This window comes from Silene latifolia, chromosome 2, assembly GCF_048544455.1.
Source record: "Silene latifolia isolate original U9 population chromosome 2, ASM4854445v1, whole genome shotgun sequence".
NCBI lineage: Eukaryota > Viridiplantae > Streptophyta > Magnoliopsida > Caryophyllales > Caryophyllaceae > Silene > Silene latifolia.
This window is the reverse complement of record NC_133527.1, coordinates 157,867,326-157,883,299: the sequence shown is the minus strand read 5'-3', so window position 1 is coordinate 157,883,299 and position 15,974 is coordinate 157,867,326.

The following is a 15,974-nucleotide window of genomic DNA, read 5'->3' as shown; positions in this document are numbered from 1 at the left end:
CAAACGGGTCACATTCAAAGGGTGTTGATTCATCGGTTATGGCATTCACGGCTTGGAATCCCCACATTTCATTGTCGTCCTCCTCAATGGCTTGGGAGGCTATTCCGTTTTTCATGACGGCTTTGATCGGGGAAGAAGGAATCGTGATTGTTTTTCAGTTGAAGGAGACCCTGATTTTCTAGTGAAGAGTTGAAGTAACTGCCTTGACGGCGTGGATCCAGGGACGTCCCAGAAGCATGTTGAAGGAGGCGTCAATGTTGACTACCCGAAAACTGGTTTGCCTCTCTAGCGGTCCGGTCGCGACAGTTAGAGTGATGAGCCCTGCGACCTTACGACGAGTGTCGTCATAAGCGTGTACTCCTTGATTGGTTAGGACCAAATCGGCTTCTTTGATACCCAGTTTATGAGCCGTCTTGAGGGGAATGATAATCACCGCGGATCCGTCATCCACAAGGACCATGGGCACATTCTTTTTGAGGCATTGTACTATGATGTACAGGGCCAGGTTGTGGTTGGCTTCAAAGGGAGGGATATCTTCGTCAGAGAAGATGATCGGGTTGCTCAAATCAGGGACATCCCTTGTCATGTGTGCCACCACTTCTTCCGGGGAGGAGGTAGAAGGCACAGTCAGTCTTCCCAAGGCTTGTAGTAGAGTTTGCCGATGCTCGAAAGATGTAGCAATTAGTTGCCAAATTGAGATTTCGGCTTTTGCTTTCTGCAGCTGTTTGAGGATCGAATTCTTGGGAGCTTTGGGTTGAGTGTCCATGTCCGAGACAACTTGGTCATTCGTTGTTGGAGCGACCGTTGGATTTTTCGGGTTTTGATAGGGGCGTCCGGACCGGGTAAAATGACCGATCTCTTTCACCTGTTTCATTTTCCTTGGGACAATATAGACATCTTCAACATCATCTCTCCAGATGCCATTGATTTCGGAATCTCGAGGGCACCTTGGAGGGGTATTCCTCGGTGGGCAGTTTTTGTGAGGGACGTTTTTGTGAGGGTAGTTTTTGTGAGGTGCATGCCAGAATGATCGCGGGAGCAATATATCCGGGTGAGGGTAATTTTGGGTGCTCGGAGGACCTTCCCTCGGGCGTGATGTTGGAGGATTGAAAATCAATCGGCGGTAGGCATCGTCTAGTCGGGTGATCCTTTCGGAGAGACTGGCTATAGCTTGCTCAACTTGTTGGAACATGGCAAGCATAGTTGCGGCACTGAACACAAATACCCCGTCCGAGGCATCGTTCTCCAGGGCATTCACCTCATCATCAATTGGCAGGATGAGGTGTGAGCAGTCCAAGGTTGGCTCATCATCGGAGATAGCATGGATTCCCAAGGGGTTTGTTTTGTTGTTTGGTTTAGTCGGTGGAGGCAAAGGCAATTCTCCTTTCTCGATCATGTCTTGGATGATGTGTTTGAGCTTGTAGCAGGTTTCCGTGTCATGACCTTTCCCTTGGTGGTACTGACAGTAGGCATTAGGGTTCCAGAAGCGGGATTTCTTAGCATCAGACGGATCCGGGGTGGGACCGATCGGTTGTAGTTTCCCTTGGTCCATAAGCCTCTTTAGGGCGCTTGCATAAGTTGACCCTATATTAGTGAACACTCTTTGGGGGCGCTCAGTTCTCTTGGCGGTTGGTTCAAGGAGGTTGACCTCATCAATCTTGTTCGTCTGACCATAAGGGCGAGATCCGGTTGATGTGGTCCTTGGTAGCCTCTACCGGTGGTTTTGGCTAGGACAACCTTTCGGAGGTCGTCTTCAATGCGTGTACCAAGGATTTGCAGATCCTGGAAGGTCTTGATGTTTTGGTATCTTAGTAAATTGGCATACACCGGGCGGAGATTGTTGACAAATTTTTCCACCAAGGTTGACTCACTCGGTTTGCTGACCAACTGAGTACTTACTCTCCTCCAACGGGTTAAGAACTCGGTGAATCCCTCCTTGTCATTCTGGGTTAGGACCTCAAGAGTACGGGTATTGGCTTGGATTTCGACATTGTTGCGCGGCATATTGCTTAGCAAATTCAACTGCGACCTCATCCCAGGTAGTAAGGTTCTTCGGGTCAAGGGAGTAGTATCATTAGCGAGGGATCGGTTCCAAGGATGATGGAAAGATCCGGGTGAAAGTTTCCTGTTTGACCCCTTTTATGGCCATGTAGTCTTTGAAGGCTCGGATATGATTGAGTGGGTCCTCCACTCCCTTGAATTTGGGCACATCAGTCAGGGTAAAGTTGTCGGGTAGTTGGTCCCCAATAGGTTCAAATCTTCGGTTGTTCTCGAGATGGATATTGTTACCCCGGGCTAGGAGTTGTTCTTCCAGGAGCTTGAGCCTTTTCTCAATTTTAGTCAAAGGCGGAGTGTTGTGTTCTCCAGCGTCCTTGTTTTTCAGGGTGTCGATACGGGTCTCGACACGGTCCAGAGTGACCTTGAGAGCAGCGAGTAGGCTGGCTAGCTGAGCAGTTGTGACATCTCTGTTGTTATCATTGTTGTTGTCGTTGATGGATGAAGTTAAAGTCGGGGCCATGGTTCTGAGGCAGAAAAACGGCTCACATTACAACTCAATCCGACATGGTTCAAAAACTGAACGCTGACAACACGAAGGACGAGACAAAGATCGGACTCAACAAGACGAGGATGACCGTGTGTGGTACCTCGGTGCTGACTCGATTTATGACGTGATGGTGTTGACCGAACTTTTGACACGAGTCCAATGTAGCGGCGTGACGCCATTGGACGGATTTCGTTATGAGACGACTTATAAGTAAAGACCCATAAGTATGTTTGCTTCGACTCGATAGACGCGAGGCGGAATTGGAATGGTGGACTAAAGCTTTTGAAAATAGAAATTTTCAAAAAGATTCATTTATCGCTTTAGGGACGGCTTTCGAAGATAGAGATCTCCACAAGTCGGTCAGTTGAAAGGGTTGTCATAAGTTTATTTGCGAAAGACGGTTTTGAGTTTGAGTCGGCTCGGAAAACAATGTACTGTTTCCCAAGACGGATTTTGAAATTCAAAATTCTATTTTGAAAATCGAGTTTGAAATGTTTGAAAAGGTCTCGGGGACGGTGCATAGTCCTCGGGATCTCGAAAGTGTCTCGAGAAAAGGGTGTGCGCTTTTCTCAGGTTTTGAAAGAGTCATTGTCGGCGCGAAACGGGTTAAAATCCGTGTCTAGACGCGGCGATTATAATGACGTAAAAAGGTGTTTTTGATATGGTTGTAGAAAACCGAGTTTGAAAATCGCCATTACAACGGCCTAGAAAGGCGTGTTGAAATGGCTATTAAAAAACGGGTTTGAAAATCGTCATTTCGACGGCCTAAAAAGGCGTGTTTGAAATGGTTATAAAAACCGAGTTTAAAAATCGTCATTTCGACGGCCTAGAAAGGCGTGTTTGAATGGTTATTAAAAACCGGGTTTGAAAATCGTCATTACGAGAGCCTAGAAAGGCGTGTTTGAAATGGTTATAAAAATCAGGTTTAAAAATCGTCATTATGACGGCCTAGAAAGGCGTGCAACGGTCGGCGGAAGACCGAGGTTTGAAACGGCCATTATAACAGCGCAAAAAAGGTGTTTTTGAAAGTTTAAAAATGACACGGAAGGACTTATGATCAAGTAGCACATAAGCACTCACAGTTCATTATATTATGCATAATGCTGACACGGGTTTTGGCTTAAAAGGGTGGGTTACACACCAAGCAATCAAACCCCGATTTGCGAGAGGGATACCAATCCAAACAAAATATGTAAGGAGGGTACCCTAGCCTCGTGCTCGAAAGTGATGAAAGCTCTTCGACGAAACATAAATGTGTAACGTCAATGGTATGCTTGACTCAATCGGGATTCGAAACGTGGGGATGAGAAAATTCACGCCGACGAGACAAGCCAATTGGTCGAAAATGGTTAGGTTGTGGGCCCGGACCATGAACCCGACCGTGACCGTAATATCAATTAATGCATTCCAACCAAGACCTCATTCGAGTCTCACCATCTAGGGATCACAAAGACACAAGTGTCCTAGTTTTCCCCAGCGGAGTCGGCAATCTGTGGACGTGCTCCCACCTGCGTATGCCCAGCCGATCTCTGGATAATAGCAGAGGTCTCTTGAAAGCCACGCTCGGCGGCGTAAGAAATGCTTTCGACCGGATCGTTTTAGATCGGTCGGTTTCGTCTCGGTAAGGGTCTCAAAACGATTAGAGATGTTCGGAGTCGCCGCCAAGTATTTGTGGGATGCTTGGAACCCGTTCGAATCCACTTTATACCTCGGTCAAACGAAGCACAAAGCAGTGTTTGACATAGGTACTAAAGATAAAGAATCGTCCCTCTTTAGCATCCTATCTCTAGAATGACTCTCGTACGCCCTGGAAAAGGTCGTCCACTATCCAAAGTTTTTGAGTAAGAGGTGAAGGTACGTATTGGGAATCCCTTTAATCAGACACCCAGTCCTGCCCGCGGTAGCGGCCTCTACTGATCGATCTTGGTTGGTTGAATGCAAAAGTTGATAAAACTGTTTAAATGCATGAATGCACATCCAATAATTTAAACCTAACATGTGAGAGCTTTCTAAGTTGGTTGATTTAATCCAAGTATCAAGTATAAGATGTCGAGTTGGATTGATGGTTGATTTGCATGCAAGACGGAAGTTAAACATCCATTTACCAAATTAGGTTTATGGTGCATAACGTGATCCATTTGTCTTAATAAGACGTTTTGCAAGTACGGTTTTTAAATGAGCAAATTAGTCGTCTGATCCGTCCTATATCCGGGTTAGCCGGAGTCGGGATCATCCTAGACCAATGCTGGAAGGGGAACAGACCCTGCACCAGGCAGCCAGAATAGGCGCGAGCCTATTGGCGATGAAATGGGTCTCCCCTGGTTTGAAAATAGAAAAAGAAGTGGCATGTTTAGGCGCGGGTTAGTCAACGGTATATGACGCGTTCTGACCATTGAAAAACGTAAATAAAACGTATTGATAATGGGTATTTGGACCCGTTTTGGTTTGAAAGGACCGTTTACATCAAATTTGTTGATTTGAGGAACGAGACTTGAATAATCATCATTGTTTTGATTATATTCGATGTTGGGTTCGACTTTATAAGCTTGACATGAATAGTTTTGAAAATAATTATGAACTAATTGTTTCAAGTTCATTTGAATATAATTAGTCGATACTCATCATCGTGCTCGGGTTAAAATCCGACATGGTATGTAGAACTAAGGATGACTTTGTGTTGGTGACTAATACATTTATTTTGGAAATGTAAAGAAATGAAATAAAAGGCTTTAAAAAACCTTTTAAATGTAATTAACCAAATATTACCACCGAAACACGGATTAAACCGTCATGGTATTAAGAACCAAGAGTGAAAAATGTTTTGTGGTTAAAAACTTGTAAAAGAAAATAAAATAGGTTTGAAAATATTTGAAATGGTAAAAATCGATTATAAATATGAAAATAGGTTAAAGAGGAAAAGAAGAGACCAAACACGGATTGAACTTAAGGCTGGGCAGGCTGCTTTAGGCGTGAGCCTGTATGCTATGTAAGTAGCCTCTGCCTTAACCAGAAAGTCCGGTTTTGGCTCATTCTTCCCATGTTTTGGGCCATGTTATGCATGATTTAGCATGTTATAGTCATAAAACAAGTAAAGACATGATGAAAGAAGGATTTTTACACCCTCATAATTACATGCTTAGTTATGGCGAGAAACCGACGTAAGTGTATCAACTCATTTGGTCGGAAAAGACTCGGTTTAAAACCGTTTTAGTAAATAAAAAGAGTATTTTATTAAGTTTAGTGATGGTGTAGTGGTCGAAATGGTCGGTCAAGTTATTTAATGCACGATTACGGTACCAAACAATGTGTAAGGCTTGTATTTACGATCGGTAGGTCGTAAATACGCGTCGGATTGTGACTTAGGAAGTCTAGTCTAGAATTTTAAGGGAGAAAGAGGGGGCGGACACTCGCGTAAGTTCTCAAATGGGGGCCTCCACCCCTGAACATTAAGGGAGAAAGAGCAGGAGAACGAGGGGTGGAGGCTGGCTTACGCATGTTGTAGTCCGATAATCATCGAGTGTTTGTTGGAGTCTCAGCAGATACTGGGTATCTACAATAGGGACGACCCTGAACCCAACTGAAATGACAAATTTCATGGACATCCTACACGGGTTCAAAGACATTTTCGCTTGGTCTTACAAGGACATGCCAGGGATCGACAGGGATATTGCAGAACATCGCATTCCAATCAAACCAGGTTTCAAACCTGTAAAACAGAAGCTTCGAAAGATGAGGACCGAGTGGGATCTTAAAATCAAAGAAGAAGTCGATAAGCAATTCAAAGCCGAGTTCATCAAAGTTTCCGAGGATTCAGACCGGGTGGCTAACATATTCTCCGTACCCAAAAAGGATGGGCGAATCCGGGTTTGTGTTGATTTCAGAGACTTGAAAAAAGCGAGTCATAAAGACGATTCCCCTCTACCACACATCGACATATTGGTAGATATTACAGCAGATCACGCGTTGTTATCCTTTATGGACGGGTATGCAGGGTATAATCAGATCAAAATTGTCATAGAAGATATGCATAATACAGCCTTCGTCACTCAGTGGGGCACATATTGTTATATAATTATGCCATTCGGGCTAATCAATGCTGGAGCTACATATCAACGCACTTCGACCACATTGCTACATGACATGATGCATAAAGAAGTAGAAGTATACGTGGATGATATGATTATCAAATCCAAAGACAGGAAGGGGCATATCGATAACCTTCGCAAATTCTTCCTCAGATTGTGCAAGTACAACATGAGGCTTAACCCTCAGAAATGTGCATTCGGAGTAACATCAGGCAAGCTTCTGGGATATGTCGTCAGCTAGAGGGGAACAAAAATTGATCCATCCAAGATCAAAGCTTTAATAGAAATGCCGCAACCCTAAACAAAGAAGGAGGTTAGAGGATTTCTAGGCAAAGTGCAATATATAAGCCGATTCATATCGAAGCTCATTATGATCTGCGAACCTATTTTCAAAAAGCTCAAGAAAACAGATCATACCATATGGGACGACGACTGTCAGAAGGCGTTTGACAAGATTAAGGAGATACTGGCTAGGCTACCAGTGCTAATGCCTCCCCAACGAGATCAACCTCTTACTTTATATCTCACAGTCACTGAAACAGCTATGGGGGCTATGCTCGCATAGACTGTTGGAAAAGAAGAAAGAGTTATCTACTACCTGAGTAAAAAGTTCTTAGAATACGAGTGTAAGTACACACCTCTCGAAAAGACATGCCTCGCTCTTGTGTGGGCAAGAAAGAAGCTACGCCGCTACATGCTTAGCTACTCTGTCAAGGTGTATTCTAAAATGGATCCCCTCAAATACCTCTTCGAGAAACCCGTTTTTAACGGACGTTTGGCAAGGTGGACCTTAATACTCTCTGAGTTTGATCTCAAGTATGTACCTTTGAAAGTTATAAAGGGGAGCGCTGTTGCCGAATTCTCCCCAGATAATCCTATCAACGATACCCAGGCAATAGACACGTGGTCATTTCCAGACGAGGACATCCTACAGACCAGTGTAGACTCTTGGGATCTTTATTTTGATGGGGCATCGAATTTAACAGGATTTGGAATAGGAGTGTTGCTCATTTCTCCCGAAGGCGAGCATACACCACTTTCTATCAAACTTGACTTTGAGGTGACAAATAATGCTGCAGATTATGAAGCTTGCCTCATTGGTCTACAAGCAGCAGTGAGCTTAGGCATTAAGAATCGTCGTGTTCACGGAGACTCATCCTTGATCATTAACCAAGTTACAGGATCTTGGAAAATTCGAAGTCTAGCACCCTATCAGGCTAGGATAGATCAAGTTGACCAATTCTTCGATCAGGTCACTTACCTACACCTACCTCGTGAATAGAACCAATTTGCATACGCTCTTGTGAAACTTGCATCTTTGATTAATATGGCAGACAACATGGTTGAAATGCCTTTATGCATCGAACGACGGTCAGAACTAGCCTACGTACACCTCCTTACAGATGAAGAAGAAAGCCCATAGGAACCTTGGTTCCAAGCCATTCTAAACTTCAAACTTAATGGTACATACCCACTAGACATGGATAAGAGGGGACAACGCGCCATACACCTACCAGCCTCTCAATACCTTCTCATGCAGGGAGAATTGTACAAAAGAACACCTCTTGGTGTCGTTTTGCGTTGCCTTGATCATTCACAGGCACAGAAAGTGATGGAAGAAGTTCACGATGGAGAATGTGGTCCTCACATGAGTGGACCCATGATGGCAAAGAAAATCATGCGTCTAGGATATTACTGGACGACAATGGAGTCAGATTGTATTAAATACGTCAAACATTGCCACAATTGTCGGATCTTCGGGAATGTGCAACATGTCCCTCCCTCAATGCTTTACACCATGACATCTCCTTGACCATTTTCTGCTTGGGGAATAGACATCATTGGGAAGATTACGCCAGCTGGAACAGGAGGTCACTATTTCATTTTGGTAGCTATCGACTATTTTACCAAATGGGTCGAGACAGCATCCTACACTGTTCTTAGAGCTAAACATGTGGCAAAGTTCATACAAACCAATATCATTTGTTGATATGGTTTCCCACATGAGATCATCAGTGACACATGTCACATTTTCAGACCGAAGCTGCATAATTGCTAGCCAAATACAAAATCAAACACCACCATTCCTCGCCAAATAAACCCCAGACTAACGGCACGGTGGAGGCAGCTAACAAGAATGTCGTCATGATCCTTAAGAAAATGATCGACAACTATCAAGATTGGCCCAGAAAAATACCTTTTGCGCTATGGTTTCTTTTTAACTTACGGAATGGAGGCTGTGCAACCAGTTGAATTAGAAATCCCATCCCTACGCATTTTGCTCGAAAGTCAAATACCAGAAACTGAATGGAATATGGATAGATATGAGGAACCTATCCTCCTGGATGAACGAAGGTTGCGCGCATTACATAATGTGTAGACATATCAGGCACGTATCAAACGAGCCTTCAATAAACGGGTTAAGCCCAGGAACATCAAAGAAGGAGATTTGGTTCTCAAATCAATCAGAGCTCTTCTACCTGTCGATCCACGAGGAAAGTTTAAGCCTGACTGGGCCGGGACTTTCTTAGTCAACTCCATACTCTCGGGGGGTGCGGTTAGGATTACAGACCTAGATGGGAATGAATCTTCTAATCCTACCAACCTAGATCAATTGAAATGGTACTACCCTTAGCATAGGACAGAAAACGCGCCTCGTGTAACCCACGTGCCGCTCATGTGACACGAAATAAAACCGGCCCCTGACCAGCTAAAGCTTATGTCACTATGCTCTTGTATTTTGACATTTCGACATCCCCATATCATCAAATAAATTAAATTGTACTTCCCTTAGAGTAAGTAAAACACATGCTTATTTTTCTAAAGTTCATTACAAGCTCTTGCTTCGAACAATTATTCTTTTACATTTACTCGAACTACATACAGGGTTTGATTTCATTTTTTCTAATGAATACGTAGGCAATCCTTCACAGCATACAACCCATTATTTTAATGTAAATAGAAGGACATTTGCATTTGCATTTGAAATTCGACAAGAATAATATAAGAAAATCACAACAGTTTCTTAACTAATAAATCTTTTATTCATTGTTCCATAAATAGTTATAATATGCCAAATACATATAAAATAATGATGCTGAAAAAAAATGCTAGGCTAGGATTCTAAAAACCCTGCCATTTATTACAACTTAAATAATAATAAATAATACTATAATAAATGACCAAGGCTATTCTTCAATTTTCCCTTTGCCTTTGTCACCGTTGTCATATTTCTTGTCTCGACCACGAGTCGGGCGCTCTTATGTTGTCTCTGACCTAATCACCAACGGTCGTTCTCGTGGTCTAGCCTTACCTTTTCGATCCATCACCATCTCTATGTCAGGAGCAGCTTTCGGTTACTTCGACGAACGAGTAACTAGGAATCCGACCTCTTCTTCCTCTTCAGTCAAGTACTTTTGGTTCTCCTTTGCTACTTTGCGGATTTTATAATCCACAGCCTCGTGCTTCCTCAGTTTCTTATGCTCTTCAGGAGTACCAGTCTTTCTCCATTGCAAATATGAGTCAGATACCCATAAGGAGCCAATAGGAACTGGTATGAACCACATGTTCCTCTGAGCCCACCGAATTACCCACTCTCGACAAGACTCCGAAGTATGTGCCAAGGCAGTTTGAGGAATGGTATCCAGCTTCGGAATTTTCTGCCTAAGGCCCACTTGCCTCATCAATCTCTCCAAAAAAATGCAAACCATGAATTCTAAGCCAGAGACACGAACTGACCGTGTCGGATCCAAAGATGAGACTCCAGTGACTGACTTGAAATGCCACCATGGCACAATCCATAAAATCAAGGGGCCACCTTTGCTCTTCAACTTAATTTCCCAATAGTTGCATACCCGAGTGAAGTCCACCATGTACAGCCTAGTTCTCATTGCAATTGATCGAGCATGATATCCTTGCACATTAATTGGGGGCTCGATCAGCCGCAACCGTTCCATCAGCCAAACCTGCAAAAAGAGGACAGGAATTAATACCCATATATCGACCAAAAAAAGAAGCCGAAAAAAAAAACGTAACAAAAAAAAAACGGAAAGACAAACAAAAGAAACAAAAAAATGGTAGAAAACAAATATATATATTGGGTTCTTACCTGCAGAATGACGGGACTTCCCAAATAAGGAAGCTCGCGGTTGGTCTTTCTATTATCCAAACCAAGAATGGTCTCCCCTAAGCAAAGGTATGCTGGGCTCTTGCGCAACTCCGTTTGTTCCACTAGGCTCAGAAAATGAGGATCACCTCTCATATCCTCATCAACATGCCCTTGAAGAACGTAGCAATAAAGTAGACAAAACCTGAAGGCCCTACGCCTCGCAACATAGGAAATAGTAGGATCCTCCCTATTTATAAATCGATCGATAAAGTCAAACATACGGACAACTTTTGAGGTCACAAGATGGTCCACCTTGGCCTTGGTCAATCCAAGCAAATCCCTGAATTTATTTTTATATCCTTGAGAGCTAGGGGGTATAGCTGGTACATTTTTTTTGGAACCCATCCTCCAACAGCAGGTATTTCTTCAGGGAAAGGACAAATTTTGCCTCCCAGAAAGGCAAATACGTGAAAACTTGGGTCCCAATACTGAAGACAAGCATCCAAGAAAGGCTTCACCACTTTCACTAATTTGAGACTCATGATCGATCCTAAATTGAAAGCACCCATGTCGTGTTTCTCAATGTTTGTAAACTCATTCGTCCATTCCTTCAGACGGTTTTAAAAGGCATCCATAATTTTGGAAAATTTTGTTAGGTTAATATACCTATTATTAGACTCCTCTAATAGTGAACTAATTAACTTGTTAATTATATGTTCTTTAGATCTAGTGCATGCATAACAAAATGAAAGATTTATAAGAAAAACAATGTCCCTTACATTGTTGCTTGGTTCGAAATATTGGGCACAAGTAAGGTCGCCTTCCTTCACTTGTTCTTGAACTTAATATGATGGATGATCCTCCTAAGACTCCAAGTATAGAAGCCACTCCAATAAATTGCACCCAAGATTAATCCCAAAAATTCTTACTAATATTAACTAGATATGTAGTAGAAATGTTCCCTTAATATTACTAATATTTCTAGTATTACTACCTCTAGTAATAGTTGGAGAGTATTAGTATTTTTAGAGAGTTTTTATGACTTTGCATGTGAGGTAAGATGAAGAAATAACAAGCAAAAACAAGATGGAAAAAATGAGCAACTAATGCTCTATTTTAAGAAGCAAAAACCGGTGGGTTTGAGCATATGGGAGAATCTTTTCCATTTTGTTTTTAGTCATTTGTAAAGTATAGGTAGAGTAGTGTAAGAATAGGTATGATTAAAGCTCATATGACAAGTCACTATCACACTATAACCAAAACAAACAAAAAACAAAAGAAGCATCTTTTGTTCTCTTATTTGGCCGAAAATATGGACCCATTATGGTCCATTTTTGCCTTTTGTCATTTGTCCCACAAATGCTTATAAATCATATGTTCAACTATCTTACATAATTAATTATTAATGTAATCATTTAACACTTAAATATTACAATTAATAATATAATATACACTCCACTTTTTGAGTAGTATACTACCATTATATCAACATATAATGTGTCCCATAATTACTAGTTAGTTAAAATTACAACTTCTTGTAACTTTAAATAACTAATTACCTCTACCTCAAAACTTATATAATACCTCAACTAATTTAGTAATTTAACACTTAATTACTAAATTAAATCTTATTTAATCACATTACAATAAGACGCAAAATTACACTCCCATAATTAAGGAATTAATTAATCTGTATCACATACAATTAATTAAATATCTATTTGGGCCTCACCTATAGGTGTGACCTAAAGGGATCAACTGACCACCACCGTCACACAACAGTAATGTCAAACTCTAGTTAGCCACTCATTACCGATTAATGACGGTCAGTAGACTATATAAAGAATCATCCCTCACGTATTCTTAGTATGAGATTTAATCATGATATTTAAATCATGTGATCGCACTATAGTAGAGGACACATTTCCCAACAATCTCCCACTTGTCCGAGACAAGTGTGCGTCACCAATTCTCTTGTCCTATTACAATCTCCCACTCAATGCAAGGTGTCTTGCAGGTCGTACTTATACTTGATCATATCTTGAGTGGTTTTCTGGATATGGAGATTAACTGTCTGACCGGAATTATCTGCCATAGATACCTTCCGAGCGTGGCCACGCATTTCCAGTTAACTACTCCTCGAGTGGACTTGAGATTTCAAACAACCCTGACAAGGGGTGGACAATTCCTATCGCCCTATTCCCTTCGTTCAGCCACAGTCTATTAAAACCCAAAATATACCCAGTTTGACCTCATTTACGAAATCGTAGAGTATAAATCAAAGCTAATCAGAAGTTGTGCCAACTTGGGCGAATAGTCTCTAGTCAAAAGAATTGACTCATAAGAATACTATAGTAGCTCTTGCCACGACCAGGCTTTACGAATTACCAGAACTCTATAAGCGGTCACTGCCTGACAGAGTGTCCCATACATTCTGCCTATGTGATCGACTAGTCATCCCATATGACTCTATGGTACTTGAACTTGCCATCAATCGCATCACAGTCTAGTCAGTTCGAGACGTCACCTCATATAAGTAACTAGGGGCGAATACCATGTCAATCCAGTTCACTTTAATGGAGTTCAATTTGTCTCTACAACCCATTCGGATACGACAAGGTAGCGGGTGAGTTTAATAAAACTCAAACGATAAATGTGATTATCGCATATGAATAGTCAATACACTATCACTACTTCATATCTTATAATCTTTAGTGTATTATTAACACTAGTTTAGATGCAATAAAAGCTTGGAAAGTAGATATACCCGATATCCATATATTCCAACTTTATTAATTGCTATTTCCTTCCATTCAATGTCAACTCTAATGACATGAATTTATCCAGGTATATGTCTAGACTACTTACTAGACTTGGGCTCTTTAACTTGAAAGATGCTCCCACTGTTATCGCATAACTTGTGACAAAATCATTTGTAGAGGGATTCACCCTTAATCCCTTCATTTACGATTTTATCACAATTTACTTGGATTCCTTTTGTAAAATTTGCAATGCACGAAACTAAAATACTTTTCTTAGTTTCTTACTCCTTAGTCAATAAAGCAGCCTAGGATTTCGACAAATCCCTTTTGAGTTTGGAGACTAAAGTTTGTGCAACACTTCAACACCCAACTTAGTTTGTCATCCAAACATGTGAACGAATCCTTAATTCTTCTCAAGAATCTCAAGGATGTTCTTTAAGGCTTTCACAAGCCATATAATGGGAATTATCCCTTTTATTGACTTGTTATGCTCTCAGCATATATCACATCATGGCACGTGCGTCTATTGGCATACATGATCACTCTAATTGGCGGAAACATTAGCAATCGATTTCATGTGATCAACAACTTAATAGGTTTAGTGAATGACTATGACTCCATCATAGTATTTCCACTTCTATCAACTTTAATAGCCTATTTAACCTTGTTGATGTACAACAGATGTGAAATATCTTATCCTCATAAGACTCTCAACTCTATGCCAATATACTTTCGCATAGATTCGGTAATCTAAAGTATATTGCACCCTTTCCAAGTCTCCCAATCACTCTTGCCAGAAGAGAGCATTGGTACATTATTCTCAATAAGTAATATGTTATGAACATATAAGACATGGAGAAACAATTCTAGCTCCCACTTAACTTCATGTATAATCTTGATTCTTCAATCATGTGAATGAAACAATTCACTATTATCATACGAACGAAAAGTATAATCCTTTAATGCTTGCTTAAGATCATTCTAAGATCACTCAAGAAAGATACGCATAATATGTTAGGATTCTTAGATATTCATCTAAGATTTTGTGTTTCAAACACTTCATTCTCTAAATTCCCATTTTAGAAAAGCGAATTTTATTTGCCATTTTTCATTAAAATGAAATGCGGCAATTCCTAACACAATTTATCTTGATCAACATCTTCATGTAAATCTTATGCATTTATGTACTGTAAAGCTCTATTTACTTTTGAGGAGACCCTCACCTTAAAATAAATCTACTATTGAGTAACAATTTTCGGATTGTAATGCGATGGCTCGTATGTAACAAGGTCATGATACTATCACTTTCACAAAGTAATAAGACATGTGCGATAAACTCCCACTACACTATGCTCTCATTCTATCTTCATAGACTATAGTTCAATACCAACTCCCACTCTATAATTCTATTACTTTCACAAAGTAACATTTCAACTATAAGAGATGTTTGTGACGATTCAATCTACTCCCACTCTATCTCTCAGAAATACATCTATATTCTTGAGAGATAGCTTTGTGAGTCACAAACATATATATTTAATGGAGTATTAGGAGTTTATCTAGACTATGTATTAGCTTTCAAAAGGCCATCCTAACATGCTGGCAGCTTGATAATATACGAGTCTTATCCATGTCATCTGTTTAATAGACTCTCTATTCTAGGAATCTCATGGTTGACCATCCGTTTAGAATTACTTGTCCGTATTGGATTACAAATTCCCAAAATTGAGTTCAACAACTCAAACCAACTCATATTAGTTTGAACTTATGGGTAGTGACACTAGGTCATAATCCATCTTTAATAAATCAAATTTATTACTTAGATCTTTGCTACTACGATCGGATCGTAATGCTTTCGTCTTTTCTTCAATTGGTTCTCTACACCATTTAGAAATTTCTCAAATTTCTTAAATGCTTCACTTTATATTTGATTAAGTAAATATATACCCATATCTACTTATATCATCGGTAAAAGTGACGAAGTAGTCATAAATCCCCTTGCGGTGATGCATATTTAGAACACATACATCGGCATGTATTAGTCCCAACAAATCACTTGCTCGTGTTCCTTTACCACTAAAAGAAGTGCAAATCATTTTGCGAAGGAGACAAGATTCGCATATTCCATATGATTGAAAATCAAATGGTTCAATAAATCTAATCGACACTAGCCTTTAATGCGTTTCTCTTTTACGTAACCAAATTGAAAAATCAAATGTACAAATCATTTGGATTACTAGTTATGAGTCTTTTTGATCGTATTATGTAGATATCATTGCTGGAGTTGGAGGTGTCTAAAACTTGTATATTATAAAGATAAGTGACATGGCTCACATCCATGTCTAATTTCAATAAAATACAACAATTGTCTTTGATGACAAAATATAAATCCTTTCATGTCTCACATAGAAATGGAAATAATGTTTTAGACTAAGTGGGTACATAATAACAATTATGTAAATTATAACTCAAAG